We start from the raw sequence: 16752 nt of genomic DNA on the forward strand, positions 1-16752 counted from the left end.
CACACACGTATTTTACAAATAAAAAACAGTGCAGCGTTATCCTGTGTGGATGATATGTTCTTAACAAACATTTGTTGATGGAGTGAATAAGAGTTACAGTGAACAGCTCAGCTTGTAAGTGCTGTGAGAATTCAACTGGAAGACCTGATTGCTGATACAGGCATTTTTTTATTAGTTTTTGAAAAGTAAATTTATTTCAGGTTAATGTGGGGGTACAAATAGCAAGGTCAAAATATTTGATTTTGTTAGGTAAGAGTCCCTCTTGTGGTCATGTGCCACACCCAAAAGGTGTGCCGAACATCCTCACCCGGTGCCCATTCAGTGAGAGCACCCGAATGATAGAGGCATTTTTGACAGAAGTGCCTGGATATTGCTAGTTTTAAAAGTGCCCTAGGGGATTTGACTGTGCAGCTAAAGTTGCGAACCATTGAAATAAAGGAAGGAAGTATCTTATAGGGCTGGGTTTAGGGACAGTATCAGTAGGTCACCTTTAAGGCTACACCTCAGCCCAATTAAATCAGAATGACTGGGAGTGTCCTTGGGTATCCTGTTTCTCTTTCAGCTTCTCTGACTTACTGGTCATTGAGTTCTCCTTTCAAAGTTCTATCACTTGTTCCCTCCTACTGTTGCACTGAACACTTTCTTTTGGTGATTTCAACCTTGTAACTTCCACCACCATGGAAGTGTGTGTGTGTGTGTGTGTGTGTGTGTGTGTGTATACAGCTCCAATCTCTCTCATGTCCTAAATCAAAGTTTCCAGTTACTTTGTAATCTTCACTAATGCTTCCCTGTTAACCCCTTAAAATTAGTGCATACACATTGCATTATCTACCCTCCAACAGAGGTCTTTTTTTTTCTATTAAAGACTTTGTCCACCACCTCTTCTTTTTTGGCAAAAATACCTGACAGATTTCGGTCTTCCTGTCCTTCCCACCAAATATTTATTTGCTCTTCACAATCTGTCAATTCTACCTGACAAGTATCTCTAGTTTCCAGCCTTTCCATTCCCATTGGCGTCCCCTTCTCCTGTAAAGCCCTCCTAACATTTTGGTACCTTTGGCCTCTGACTTCTTCGACCCATTTTCCATGCTACCCCCAGACTCATCTCCAAAATCTTCATGTCCAACTGCTATTTTAAGATGTCTGTTCCAATTCTCTAGTAAGGAATAACAGACCACCTTCAAATGTAAGAATTCAAAGGAAGAAAACAAAACACCATTTTTCTTACTCCTGTTGTGAGAACAGCTAGTCTGTTCTCTATTGGGGTTTTTCATGCAGTTGAGATCACATGTTGGCTGGGGCCGGAGTGACTGGATTGATACCTGACATGGCAGAAACAGCTCTCTTCACATGGTCTCTCTTGTTGGAAATTTTTTTTCTTTCTTTTTTTCTTTTTTTTTTTTTGGTAGTTGGAATTTTTTAAAAAGGACTGGCTTCTCCTGGAGTGAGCATTTCAAGATATCAAGGCAGAAACTGCAGCAGCCTCAGCAGTCACGTAGTATGATGTTCCTTGGAAATTCGTTGTGCAAAATTTGCACTTGGTAGAAGGCAAACAAACATCACTATCAAGCCTCTGTTTACCTCTTCAGTTTCATCTCCTGCTATTCTCCCCAGGAATGTTAAACACTCTCAGTTAAGAGTGACTTTTGAAATCATACCTGTGTGTAAGCTGTTCTGTCTGCTTGCAATACCCTTTTCTCTTCGTTATTTCTGTAACCAGCTCTTATTTACTCTTTTATGATACACCTCCACCATGTGGACAAAAGTGCCAGGCTGTGATGTCACCTTTCTGTGTGTGGCTTTTCAATGAACCATTTGTGGTTCCCTTTGCTATACCTCCAGTCCTGGCCCACCCCCTCCACTGATCCGTTAGTTGTTGTGTAGTCTTCTGTTTTCATGTCATTCTCTCCCTCTGGACTGTGTCCTTTGTGGGCAGAAACCAGGAATATCTGATTTATCTTCAGATCCTCAGAAGTATGCATGGTGAAGTGAAACATAATGGTGTATATACTTTTCATTGAATGAATGAGCTTGACTTAATCCCTTCATAGTTTACAGCACATAAATATGTAATATTTTCCAGCCTGACTAATTTTTGAAACATAGACATTAAAAATGTACTTATCAATAAATTTGCCTAAACAATGATGTATACCCAACATGCAAGTCAGGAAACAGAGCAGTACCAGCCTTCCACAAGCTCCAATCAGTAACCTCCTCCAAAGGTAACCACTATTCTGATTTTCTAGCAGGAGAGGTGAGTTTTGCCTGCTTTTGCACTTTACATAAATGCAGTCACACAGTATATTTTCTTTTGTTTCTGGTTCTTCCACCCCAACATTTTGTTGTCAGTTCATTTACGTTATGTGTATTTGTAGTTCATTTATTCTTACTACTTCATAGCATTCATTTGTATGAATACGTTATAATGTATAATACATTTATTTATTTATTCTCCAGGAACAAACAGTTTGTTATTATGAATAGTGCTACTGTGAAATATCTTGTGCACATCTTTCGGTCAACACATTTCTGTTGGATGTCAGTATATCAGTCAAGGTCTAGTCAGGGAATCACATAGTGATTTGAACAAAGGAATTTTAATATAAAGAATTATTAACTAGTATCAGAAGATCAGCAATTACAGAGGGTTAAGTGAACTCCCAAGATTATAGGAATAGCAGATACAGGGCGTGGCTACTGCCTAAGAGTAAACCAGACTACCAAAGAAAAGAAAAAATTTGGAACAGAGCCCTCTTCCCTCCTCCCTAAACTGAAATCCAACCTCAATGAAGATGGTCTGGCTGTAGTGATCTGGCTAGCAGAGAAGTTTGGTGAGGTGCTGATGAAATCCACTAGGAGCCATCATCTACAGTCCAGCTGGGACTCTGGCCAACCCACTGGGAAGCTGCTGGGGGAGTATTGTACTTGCTAGGAAGCTGGCTGGTGCTCTGGCAGACTTTTCTGGATACCACCTGTAAGAGCACTGCTGCATTCCCTAGAGTAAATGCCCCAGCGTGTCCCACACGGTGGCTGAGTGCTACCAGAAAAGCACTCCAGAACCAGGAAGAAAAGCCAGCTCACCCTGCAGTGTCCTTATAGCTCTCTGTGTGTCAAAATACCACATTGCGCCACCTGGCAAGGAAAAATGTCCACAGGATCAACATTACAAACAGGGCTGTGAAAGTTGGATTTGGAGCCTTTGGAGGCTATAAAGTGACAACTGGAACATCCAGGAGTATTTTTAGAGGTCATGTTACTTTAAACATTTTTAAGTGTTTCATGATAAAACCAAGATTATGAAGTATAATTATGGCTTTATTTTCTAGAACTTCTCTTTTTCCCCCCCCCGAGTGCAAAATTCTGACATCTTTGATTGAATGGAAACTTCTGAGACAGCAGCTGGGCTCAACATGTTTAAATCTCCATACAGTCCTCTTAAACCTCGTGAGGCGGGGACTATTGCTTTGGGGATGTTCATCATCTTTGCCCTAGTGCTGTCAGGAAGAAAAGCTGTCAAGGTTGTTCTAAAAGCCATTTTTGCTTCTAGTTCTAACCATTCAGACATATTTTCAATCATTTATAAAATCCATTTAGCCAAGTTGTTGGCAAAAAATTAAATAAGATAACTCCTGTGGGGCACTGCCTTGTAAGTCTCAAGGTGCTGATCCTACAGAGACTTGTCATTCGTTTTTTTAAAATGTATTTCTCATATCTATCACACGAAGATGATTTTCTCATCCTTATATCACATAAATCTTGAGATGCTAAGAGCTGTGCACAGGAAAGGCACATTATAAACATACTTAAGCTATTATTTATAAAGTCAAAATATTCTTGTTGCTTGTTTCATGGGTCAGATTCAAGCAATGGCCCAGTATAATGACAGATTTATGAACTCCAACTTTTTCAAGGGCATTATTCAAAGACAGATTGTTTTCTTTTTTTTTTCAGATTACTATAAGTTAAGAAACATAAAGTTTTGGCTAGGAAGGAAATCTTCTTGACCATACTTTGGTGGTAAAAGGGAAGGGCTTCGTCTGACTAGTGACTGTAACCTCCACATCTACTTGACATCAGGAGCTGCTCAATAAGTAACAGAAGAGGTGAGCTTCTGAGCATTAGGAACTGTGTCTGCTGTGTCTCTGTCCCTCACCATTTCCCCTTCCTTGTTGCTAAATTGATGTTTGTTAAATTGTATTATTTAATTGAGGCAGCAAATGTAACTATGGGGAAGAGACGGTCTCACCACCTTTCGAAAAAGAATGATATTAAAAAGCAGTGGAGACAATGGGCAACCTTGTCTGGTTCCTGATATGAGTGGAAATGATTTCAATTTAACTCCATTCAATATGATATTGGCTGTGGGTTTGCTGTAGATGGCCTCTATCAGTTTAAGAAATGTCTCTTCTATACCTATTTTCTTAAGTGTTCTGATCATAAAAGGATGCTGGCTATTATCAAAAGCTTTTTCTGCATCAATTGAGAGAATCATATGGTCTTCTTTTTTATTTTATTTATGTGATGTATTATATTTATAGATTTACATATATTGAACCATCCTTGAGACCCTGGGATAAAACCAACTTGGTCATGGTGTATAATTTGTTTGATATATTGCTGGATTGTGTTTGCTAAGATCTTATTGAATATTTTTGCATCTATATTCATTAAAGATATTGGTCTCCACTGCTTTTTAACATTGTAATGGCAGTCTTAGCCATCTCAATCAGGCAAGAAAAGGTGATCAAGGGTATCCCTATAGGGTCAGAGGATATCAAACTTTCACTCTTTGCAGATGATATGATTGTATATCTGGAAAACCCCAGGGATTCAACTATAAAACTCTTAGACGTGATCAAGGAATACAGCAGTGTCTCAGGTTACAAAATCAATACTCACAAATCTGTAGCCTTTATATATACCAATAATAGTCAAGCTGAAAAAATAGTAAAGGACTCTATTCCTTTTACAGTAGTGCCAAAGAAGATGAAATATTTGGGAGTTTACCTAACAAAGGATGTGAAAGATCTCTATAAAGAGAACTATGAAACTATGAGAAAAGAAATAGCTGAAGATGTCAACAAATGGAAAAACATACCATACTCATAGCTGGGAAGAATCAACATTGTTAAGATGTCCATACTACCCAAAGTAATATACAATTTTAATGCAATCCCTATTAAAGCACCACTGTCATACTTTAAAGACCTCAAAAAAAAATAATTGTATTTATTGTATATAGAATCAGAAAAACCCTCAGTTACCAAGACATTACTCAGAAATAAAAACAAATCAGGAGGAATCATGCTACCAGACCTTAGACTATACTATAAATTGATAGTGATCAAAACTGCCTGGTACTGACACAAAAACAGAGAGATAGATGTATGGAACAGAATAGAGAACTAAGAGATGAACCCAGCTACTTATCGTCACTTGATTTTCCATAACCCAATCAAGAACATTCAGTGGGGAAAAGATTTCCTATTTAACAAACAGTGCTGGATAAAATGGCTGGTGACCTGTAGAAGACTGAAACTGGACACACACCTTTTACTATTAACAAAACTAGATTCTCACTGGATAAAAGATTTAAACTTAAGACATGAAACTATAAAAATACAAGAAGAAAGTACAAGGAAAACACTTGAAAAAAATCAGCCTGGGAGAATATTTTATGAGGAGGAACACCCCCACACCCCCAGGAAATTGAAGCAACACCAAAAATACATTACTGGGATCTGATCAAACTAAAAAGCTTCTGGACAGCCAAGAACATAGTAAGTAAAGCAATCAGCCCTCAGAATGGGAGAAATTTGCAGGTTATATCTCTGACAAAGGTTTAATACCCAGAATCTAAGAGAACTCAAACGTATTAGTAAGAATAGAACAAGTGATCCCATCTCAGTGTGGGCAAGGGACTTGAAGAGAAATTTCTCTGAAGAAGACAGGCACATGGCTTACAGACACATGAAAAAATGCTCATCATCTTTAATCATCAGAGAAATGCAAATCAGAACCACTGAGATATCATCTAACTCCAGTAAGATTAGCCCATATCACAAAATCACAAAACCATAGATGTTGGCATGGATATGGAGAAAAGGGAACAATTCTGTATTGCTGGAGGGAATGCAAACTAATATGTTCCTTTTGGAAAGATATTTGGAGATCACTTCGGGATCTGAAAATAGACCTGCCTTTCGATCCTGCAATTCCTCTACTATGTATATACTATACTATTCCTCTACTAGGTTTATACTATATTATATATCCAGAAGATAAAAAAAATCACTTTATAACAAAGATATTTGCACCAGAATGTTTATTGCAGCCCAATTCATAATTGCTAAGTCATGAAAGAAGCCCAAGTGCCCATTGACCCATGAATGGATTAATAAATTGTGGTATATGTACACCATGGAATATTATGCAGCTTTAAAAAAAATGGAAACTTTACCTGTTTTATGTTTACCTGGATGGAGCTGGAACATATTCTTAGCAAAGTAACATATTCTTCCAAAGCAAGAATGGAAGAAAATGTATCCAAGGTACTCAGCCCTACTATGAAACCAATTTATAAGCACCCACACTTCCATATGAAAGCTATAACCCAACTACAACCCAAGATGAAGGGGAAAAAGGAAGGGGGAGGGGTTGGGAAGAGGGGAGGATGGGTGGAGGGAGGGTAGTTGGTGGGACCACACCTAAGGTGCATTTTACAAGGGTACATGTTAAGTCTACTAAGTGTAAAATATAAATGTCTTAACACAATAACTAAGAAAATGCGGTAAAGGCTATGTTGACCAGTTTGGTGAAAGTATTTCAAATTGTATATAACACCAGCACATTGTACCCCAAAATTGCATTAATGTACACAGCTATGATTTAATAAAAAAAAAAAAGAAAGAAAGAAAAAGAACGATATCTGAGAACCAAGTTTTCTTAGTGCTTTACCCACAGCAAGTGTGACAAGTCTCAAAGTTCTTTACTATCCTACTTCCCTGCCTTGTATAATTATATCTCAAGGGGGAAAAAAATCCCAAACCATGGGATCATTTAGTTCTCCTACCCTGGCTGTCACCTTTCCCCTTCCCAAGACACTGTGTATAAAGGTGTTACTAACCCACACACATGTATGTTTTGATCAGTTGTTGCAGGGGGTGAATGCAGCACTCAGCTCATCTTTTGCAGCCATGTGACATAGGTAGGGATTGTTAGTTCCTAGAGAACTAGGAGGGTCAAAAGATGAGGTAAGTTTTCTAAGACTCACACATTTGAATGCCTAAGAGGGCAGGCAGGTAATGCAAATTAACCTTGATTTCTAAGGTAAATGTGTAAAACTGCTGTAAACCATAGCTTTGTTAGAGAATTGGAAAGTATAAGCTCTGTCTGAATACATTCACCTCACACTTTGAAGGATATTTTTAGTTGTGCCATATACATAACAAAATTTACCATCTTAACCATTGTTAAGTGTGAAGTTCAGTGGCATTAAATGTATTCACGTTGTTATGCAACCATCCCCACTATCCATCTCCAGAACTCTTTTCACTTGCACAACTGAAACCCTGTACCCATTAATAAACATCCTCCCCTTCCCTCCTTCCCTCCCTCCTTGCTAACAACAGTCTACTTTCTGTGTCTATGAACCTTGGTACTCAGGTACCTCATGTAAGTGGAATCATACAGTAGCTCTCCTTTTATAACTGGCTCATTTCATTTAACATAAAATCCTCAAGGTTCATTCACATAGCATGAGTCAGACTTTCCTTCCTTTTTGAAGGCTGAGTAAGATTTTACTTTACGTATATACCACATTTTGTTTATTCGTTTGCTTGTCAGTGGAAATTTGGGTTGTTTCCATCTTTTAGTGATTGCAAATAACACTGCTGTGAACATGAGTGTACAAATATGTCTTTGGTCTTCTGCTTCAATCTTTTGGGGGCACACCTAGGAATGGAATCTATAGACAACATGGCAATTGTATGTTGAACTGTTTGAGGAGCCACCGTACTGTGTTCCACTGCAACCGCACCAGTTAATATTTCCTCCAACAGTGCACAGGTTCCATATTCTTACCAATACTTGCTGTTTTGTGTTTCTTTTTTTCCTTTTTGGTTATTGTGGACATCCTAATGAATGTATGAGGTGGTATCTCATTCTGCTTTTCTCTAATAATGATGTTGAACATCTTTTCATTTGTATATATATATTTTTGAGAAATGTCTATTCCATGGGCCCTACACCAGTCTTTGAGCCAGATCATTTCTGCAGGCCACTGGCTTATAACACCTGATCATGCTCTTAGTGACAGAGCCAGGAAAAGGAGGCCATGGCTCTTAACACTTCTCATTTGACCCCTGCTCACTTTGTGCTATCATCTTACCTATAGGTTACCTTTTTATTTTTTCTTAATTAAAAAATTTTATTCTGAATTTGCTTTTGAATTTTTAGTGCATATAAATGGTACAAAATTTAAAAGGCAGAAAGGATCCCAGTGTAAAATAATTTTCCTTCCTTGTCCTGAACCCTGGCAACACACTACCGTTACTTTGAGGCAACTGTTCTCATCAGTGTTTTGTGTAGTCTTCCATTTACTACAAAATACAGAGAGTTTTTCCCACTCAGATGCTATTTCTTTTCCTTAACAACATATCTCAGAGAATATTGTATACTACCACTATGTCATTTTTTTAATTATAGCATAATATTCCATTTATGGATCTATACCATTTTGTATTTAGCATATCTCCTCTTCTTATAGCATTAGGTTTTTTTTTTAATTAATCTTTTTCTTTAATAAACAGCACTGCATTTAATCAAGGGAGTGTAAGATAGATGGCCATTACTTAGATTTGAAACTTGGTCAAGTTAACTGACTTATGTTTTAGATTCATAACTTTTAAATTAAAAGCCTTCACAGTTTTCCCATAGCCGAAGATGCTTCCCAAACCTTCTCCCTATAACAAGTTAAAAAAAATGAAGTCCTAAACTTCAAAACAAAAAACACCAAAGAAGATCCTTAGTTATCCTTATGCATTGTCTGAAAACCATATCCTTACAGTAATCCTCATAGTCCAGTGTCCCTGAGAAACAACTGATTCTAACCAAGCAAAAACTTCCAGATCACACATCAGTTTTAGAACTGATTTTGTTGTATTGAAGTAATTTTGAGTGGAAATCTTCATACAGTTCCCTGCTGTATCAATATAATCTGCTGAATGTTGGCTGTCCTTTCCTTGTGTGTCACCCTAATGGTTCTCAGCGTCTAGTATTGCATGTAGTGTGCTGACTCTTACTGAGCCATTGGATGAACCACAGTGACTGATACTAAATGGCCCCAATTCCTCCAGGAAGACCTTGCTGATCGCTGAAGACTGATCAGTGCTCCGCCATAAATATGTGTTGAATGAATGAAGGGTTGACTAACTACATGAACAAGTGAATGAATAGATTCCTGTATTCCTTCCTTGAGTTTGTCTCTCTGCTTTTCATAGCTTTTATTTTTGTCTGCCTTCATGCTGTTGCCCTTTTTACATTCAGCACGTTGGCCCGATCTCACCCTCTGCAGCCTGAGAAGCCCAAGTGACTGAGCATGTGAGACTGAGTTTAAAAATGAGGAAGAGGGCGGTGCCTGTGGCTCAAAGGAGTAGGGGTCAACCCCTTTTGCTGGAGTAGGGCATCAACCCCTTTTGAACCAGGTGGCTGGTTCAAACCCAGCCCTGGCCAGAAACTGAAAAAAAAAAAAAAATGAGGAAGAAAAGGAGAGCTTTCTATGATTGAAGTTTATAGCTTCAGTGCATAATCTTTCTGAAAGGTGTTTTTGGAATTTAAAGACTTATTTTATTTCCCTCCTGGTTCTTGTGTTCTGAATTGAGTTGTCAGTCAGCTGATTGCTAGATTAAAAAGTTACTGCTGTTTTGGCGGGTGCCTGTGGCTCAGTGGGTGGTGGGTTCCAAACCCACCCCGGCCAAACTGCAACAAAAGATAGCCGGGCAGTGTGGCAGACACCTGTAGTCCCAGCTACTCAGGAGGCTGAGGCAAGAGAATCGCCTAAGCCCAGGAGTTGGAGGTTGCTGTCAGCTGTGTGACGCCATGGCACTCTACCGAGGGTGATAAAGTGACAAAACTTAAAGTTACTGCTGTTTTGTAAGTCTATAGTCACCTTATATGATCCTTATAACGCTGGGAAGTGTGGGACTAGGTATCACAATGCTTGCCCAGGGTAAGAACATAATATGTATTTATTGCTAGGCAAGGGAAAAGCTCACAGCAAGTTCCAATTGCCCTCACTGATAGCTAAGGCATGGAGCAATTTCACGATGTCAGGCATTTCACTCCAGTTATCTCATTTAGTCTTCATAGAAATCCAGTAAGATAAGCACTAATATGATATTTATTTTATGGATGAGGAAATTGAGGCTTAGAGAGGCTTTCCAAGGTGATACAAAGTTGCGAGCTTGGCTGACACCCAGATCTGTCTGATTCTAGAGACAACAGTCACAACTGCTCTACTCCACTGACCCAAAAGGCTTTCAGCTTCATCAGGCAAAATAAACACAGATGAAACTAAGACTTCTCATAATACTCCAGCTTGTGACCTGGCCCCTGGTACCTCCAGCCCATTCATCTTCCACTCTTACCTCCTGCTCTCTCCAGCCACACTAGGAGAGTGTGCCCCTGCAGCATGCTGAGTTACTCCTGCCCCAGGGCCTTTGCACTGGCCATTTCCTCTGCCTGGAATACTCTTCTTCCAGGTACACCCACGGCTTCATTTTTCCTTTCATTCAATTCTATGCTTACATGAGAGAACTTTCCTGACCACTTTATCTAAAACAGTCCCCTGACACTATATCTAGCTTACCCTGATTTATTTTCTTTATTTTATTATTACCTGCCCAACTGACGTCCAGATATATTTAGTCTTTATTGTTTGTCTCTTTCACTCATTGATAAACTCCAGAAAGCCACAGATTTTGTGTGTCTCCCAGTACCTAAAACAGTGCCTAGTACATAGTAGTACTTAATACATACCTGAACAATCCCATTATTATATGTTGGTGTTCTTCAGGATAATTGACATGTATTGGACAGCCACCCTGTGCCAGGCATTTTGCCAAATGCTTTACATTATAGTATCTCATGTATTACTCTGCCATAGCTCTATGGGAGAGGTATATTATTTTATTTTCATTTTATAGACACAGATAAGGAAACCAAGTTCAGAGAGGTTGAATAACATGAGTCCAGGCAATTAGTGGGTGAGCCGGGATCTAGACTGCACACGCCGACTTTCAGTCTATGCTCTTTCCCACTATGAATTACGTCCCAGGAGTCCATTCTGGTTGGGGTTATTTCTCTTGCAGAGCTATTATCTATGTCTCCAAAGCTTTCAGTGGCATGTAGTTTCTCTTCCATTTTACACTGAAGGCGATTCAAGAAGTTCTAAGAGGACAGAGAAGAAAACTGGTTCATGGGCTTTTAAACTCCAGTCTAATGCCCACTTTGTGACCTCACAATTGGTAGGGCACAGGATGCCTGGTTGTCCAGGATCAGATTTTATCCAGGACTCTTCAGATTTCCTCACTTTCCCCAGCCATGACAGGTGGCTTATAAGGAAAGAATCGTTTTGTGAGCAGTAACGAAGAGAGTGGCCAGAGGAATGCCGAAGCCAAGAAGACTTCATGTTCCTGCCCACCTTACTGACACAAGGAAAGCTTGTTCCTGGGGAGAAAGTTTTCCCAAGTATCTGATGATGTGGCAGCAGGGTTTTTTTTTCAAGTGCAGTTTTTACGACCTGCTTTCCTCACACTGCTCTCATTGTTGGAAGTTACATCGTGTCCTTTGGAAGTGGAGAGTCAGTCCCTGATTCCCTTCTGTAGAATGATCACACTCAGAAAATAGAACCTGGAAGGTACTTGGACAAACCCACTCCATTCATTTTAGCTTGTTCTTGGGGGCAGGGGTAAAGGGAGACAGTTCTTTCATGCAAAATGAGAACAACTCAGAATTAATGTCAACTCTGTTTCTGATGAGGTCTGGGTTTTTGTTAAAAATCAAAGTTTTGGCATTTGTTCATTAAAAAGGCTTTTGTTGTTGTAGAGTCAGCATTTCTTTCCTCCCTTCTGCCCCCAAACACCCCAAATTTCATGAAACGGGGTAGGCATGTTCTGGAGGAGGACAGGTGGCTTTGAAAAGAGGACGTTGAGGTTGGTGCAGCATCACACTTGTCGAGGTGGCAGCTGAGGAAAGGAAGCCTCAGCCTGCCCCTCTTCCCCAGGTGCCCAGCTTTGATGGGCAGCCGGGAGGACTCCAGTCTCTGCTGCAGGCCACCTGCCAGTCCTCACACAGATTCCCAAGGTGGGCAACATTATCTACAATTCGTATTTCTCACAAACATGAAAGAGAAGCTCAGAAAGGTTGAAGATTAAGCTCAGGTCACACATGTAAGATTCACTTCCATGTTTAAAAGCCTGAGTGGATCTTTCATATCTTTGCAGAAAGAAAGAAATCCAGACTTCCTTCCAGGGCCCTTCATACCTTACTTCCCAGCCCCTCCGCCACCTGCATCTGGACCTTGGTTGGGCAGAACCGCCTAGGCCTCCTTGAGCATGGGGGCCTTGTCCTGCCCTGGTGCTTTGTATCTGTTCTTGTTTTCACCCCCGGTACCTGGCAAGTGTCTGCTCATTTCTTCAAATTCTGTTCAGGCGTGGCTTCCTCCTTGAGGAAGTCCTTTGACCTCATCCTGACCTTCTTGAGAGTCTGCCAGCACCCTGTGTTTCAGGTATATCTTCCTTGATGTTACAAGTCACCATGAACACCGATCTGACTGTTTGTTTCCAGGCTAACACTCTCCAGTGGCTTGCCGTGGTCACAGAATTAAGGTCTAAAGTCTGACTGGAAGCCTGGTATCTGGTACTCGACCCTCTTGCTATGAAGTACCTTCCCCAACGTTTTCTTCTACAAGTGCCTTGTCTAATTTGGTAGCCACTAGCCCCATGTGGGGGCTTTTACATTTGAAGTAATTAAAGTTAAATAAAATGAAAAGTTTGGTTCTTTAGTGTCATTGGCCACATCTCAAGTACTCAACGGTCACACATGGCTAATGGCTGAGATGTTAGTGCATTTTATTTTGCATATTTTGCAATATGATGTTATGGCATACATATAGATGGCTAAAAGTTTACTACCCAGTGAGGCAAATGAACATATCCATCAACTCAGATAATTATCATTTTTTTTTGTTTTTTGTAGCAAGAGCAGCTAAAATCTACTCATAGTGTGAATCCCTGAACAGCAAAATTTGTTTACCTCTAATCGTGCTGTCCATTAGCTTGCTAGACTTGTTCATTCTATATATCTTACTTATATTGACAGAGCAGGTTTATAGAACCTTGCAGGAAGTTCTGCTGGACAATAACGCCAGCCAGAGCAGGTGGAGCCATCTATGCCCACTTCTGCATCAGTTTTGACATGTTGATAGGACTGGAACAGCCTCCGGGCCTTTCTGTTCCCTCTGTTTGGACTTCCCTTTCAACTCTTGCCTCCCCCAGATCAGTTTTTCATATCTCTCAGGCTGTGTGTCCTCCGAGCACCTTTCCATGAATCCGACTGGGTGAGGTGCCCTTGCTGTGTTCTTCCAGTTTCCTCTGCCAGCTCTCCTGGGCACTCACTGGACCTGAACTGGACAGATCTCAAGGCAAGGACCCTGGGCCTTTTTCCTGTTTTTCTTGTCCTGTTTGCTCCTAATTGGCTGGTCTGTGCTATCTTTTCTGCACTGAAACCTAATGCCCAGCATAATAATTGATTTGTAATAGACACTCAGCAAAAACTTGCTCCCTGAATGAGGGACTGACTGAATGACTCTGTGTGGGGGGAGCAGTAACACAACCTTGGAAAGCCCAGAGCCGCAAAACTTGACATCCACCCAGACAACATGCGTTACTAGAACACGTGTTTCTTCTCTTCCTACTCTGCCTCCTCCTTTTTTGCATTTTTTGGATATTTTTCTCCCATTTACCATAAAATAGGAGGATGATGCAGCAGAGTGTCAAGGAAAAGCATACAAATTACCCATCATCTCAACACTGAGAGATGACAATTTTCCAGAATCTTCCTTTGTAATAGTATTATTAACTCTTTCTCAGTATTCATTATTTAGTTTTGATGTGGTTTGACAAAGCTATAAGTTGCACTTAGCAGATAGCACAAGCAACAGTTGGGTAGCTTTGCCTGGAGAACCCTTCCAACACAAGGGCACTGCTAGGTTATTCTCTGAAGGGAACCACTCTCTGTAGGACTGCTACTAATTTGTGCAGAAAATGGCCCTTCCCTAGTTTCTTGGCCTCTCCCCTCCAAAAAAAAAAAAAAAAAAAAGATGCAGAAAGGGAGATTTGGAAGAATATTGGTTCTTATTGATATTGATTTATTATCTTATCGATAATAAGATAGTAAATAAATATATTTATTATCTCATTGATATCGATTTGGTTCTTATAATATTGATTTATAAAAACTAGTCAGCAGCTCAATAGAATAGCAATGCTTAACTTTGTCATAGAAAACCACACAGGTTATTCTTCATTGTCCCTCCAGGTCCATTTTCCACCTGCCTCTGTCCTGCTTTGAGCACTGGGAGTCCCATCGTTTATGGAACACATCACCCCACTCTCTTGCTGTCTGGGTTCTATTGAGTTTGATAAACAGAAGGCACCAGCCAAGAGAGCAGAGGGGAGGAAGAGAGAGAAGCCTGGATCTTTATTCTCTTGTTCCTTGTCCCCATGGGCCATGGTTATAATAACAGCTGCATCTTCAACCATAACTCCCGATAGAAATTCCTTGCCCATGTATACAAGCTCATGCTAGGTTCCAATAGTAATATCACCCTCCCCTTTGACCCTTCAGGCCTAGGGTTGGCAACTGCATCTTATTCTAGATAGCTCCTAGATGTTTCACTATTCTTTATGTTTTTTTAACCCTGTGCACATTTCTGTAGAAAGTCCCTTCCTAAAACTCTCTTTTAATTAATCTTTTGAGTATATCATTTGTTTACTCCTGGATCCATGACTAATATAAAGTCAAATTCTGCACCATCTTCTTTGGGGACCTACATGCTCCCCAACTTAATGTAGCAATTGTTTTTTGTGGGCAAGACACTGCAGATCAGGGGCTGGCCGGTAAGCGACGGAGGGGACAGCAAAGTCTGTCCACTTCCTGTCTCTATAAATAAAGTTTTATTGGACCCCAGCCATGCCCATTTATTTATGTATTTTGTATGCTAAAATAGCAGAGTAATTGTGACAAAGTCTAAAATATTTACCAGCTGGACCTTTAAAGAAATAGTTTGCCAGTCCCTACTGTGCAACCGTGCATGCTTCCTCTAGACTTCATCCATGACTCATGTCTAAAAGTCACACAGCTATTTCTCAAGCTGACCTTACAGTTGAGCCAGTGCGATGAAGAAAAAATTTTATTGACCATAAGATCATAAGCTAAGGTACCAGACAGACCTGGGTTCAAGTGTCAGCTGTGACATTTAGTGGGTGACCTTGGGCAAGTTTTTAGAGTTCTCTAAGCCAAACTCATGCTCTTAATCTGGAAAAAAGAAATAATAATACTACTTCTCTCCCTGATAGATTTGTAATGAGGAATGAATAAGAGATATCTAAAATGCTTAACTCAGTGCCTGGTGCATAGTGAATGCTTTGAAATTATTAGCTCTCTATGCACCAAGCCGTGTGCTAGGAGCTAGGAATACAGAGGTATGTAAGATACAGTCTTTTGCTTCAGGGATATGATGAGGGAGAGAAATGTCTTCCCTGTGCCAATGATCTCGTGTCCCACATGGGACTGTAGCCTGAACCCTCCCAACCCATCCCCTACTCCTTTTCACTCCCCAAAGCTGGCTTTTCTAGGCCCATTTTTGCAAATTGTAATACCTCATGTTTGGGGGAATGGCCTTCAATATTGCCACTGCCCCAGTGTCATCCAATCAGGTGGTAGTGCCCCTGCTCTGGTAAAGGTGATTTGTGTTCTATTTGAAGGTTATCACTTCCAGGCCACACAGTTCCATGTGTTCAAATGGGAAGATGCTGCTATTATAGAATGTTCTTCTATCTGCCTCATTGACCTGAGATCTCATAATTCATCTGCAGCAGCATCTTCCATACATCATTGGAATATCTCCGCATACTTATTGGCATTCTGTAGGAGCCTTAGTGACAATGCTGAACTGATGGAAGGGTCTTATGCATCATGAATATGAATATCATTATTCAAATTACTCTGGTAGATGTTGAAGATAAAAGGAAACGTTTTATTTTGTGTTCATTAAACACTAGAGGGTATGTTCCCCTGGCTGCCAACTCATTACGCCTGTTATGGTTAATAGGAGTTAAATTCCAACATCACATCAAGGGGGAGAAATGATCCCTCAAGTGTTTGGAAATTCCTTCCTCCAAATTGCAGATCAAAGCTAGGTTATGAACTTCTATGCTGTCTTGCTAATGGATTAGACTAACTGCATTATTTGAATTTTTTTCTCCAAACACTAACTTTCCCTAAGTAGAGATGATTATAGAAATTTTGCAAGCATGAGAAATTGTAAGGTCTACCTGAGCCAGTCACATTATGGGTTTTCCCTCCAGGGGTAAAAAACTAACATTGCATAAATGTATCTTATATAGCAGGGGCTTTATTTATGCTATCTCGCTTACAAAACCACAATGAGATATCTTATACATGAGG

Source organism: Nycticebus coucang, chromosome 11 (assembly GCF_027406575.1).
Source record: "Nycticebus coucang isolate mNycCou1 chromosome 11, mNycCou1.pri, whole genome shotgun sequence".
Lineage (NCBI taxonomy): Eukaryota > Metazoa > Chordata > Mammalia > Primates > Lorisidae > Nycticebus > Nycticebus coucang.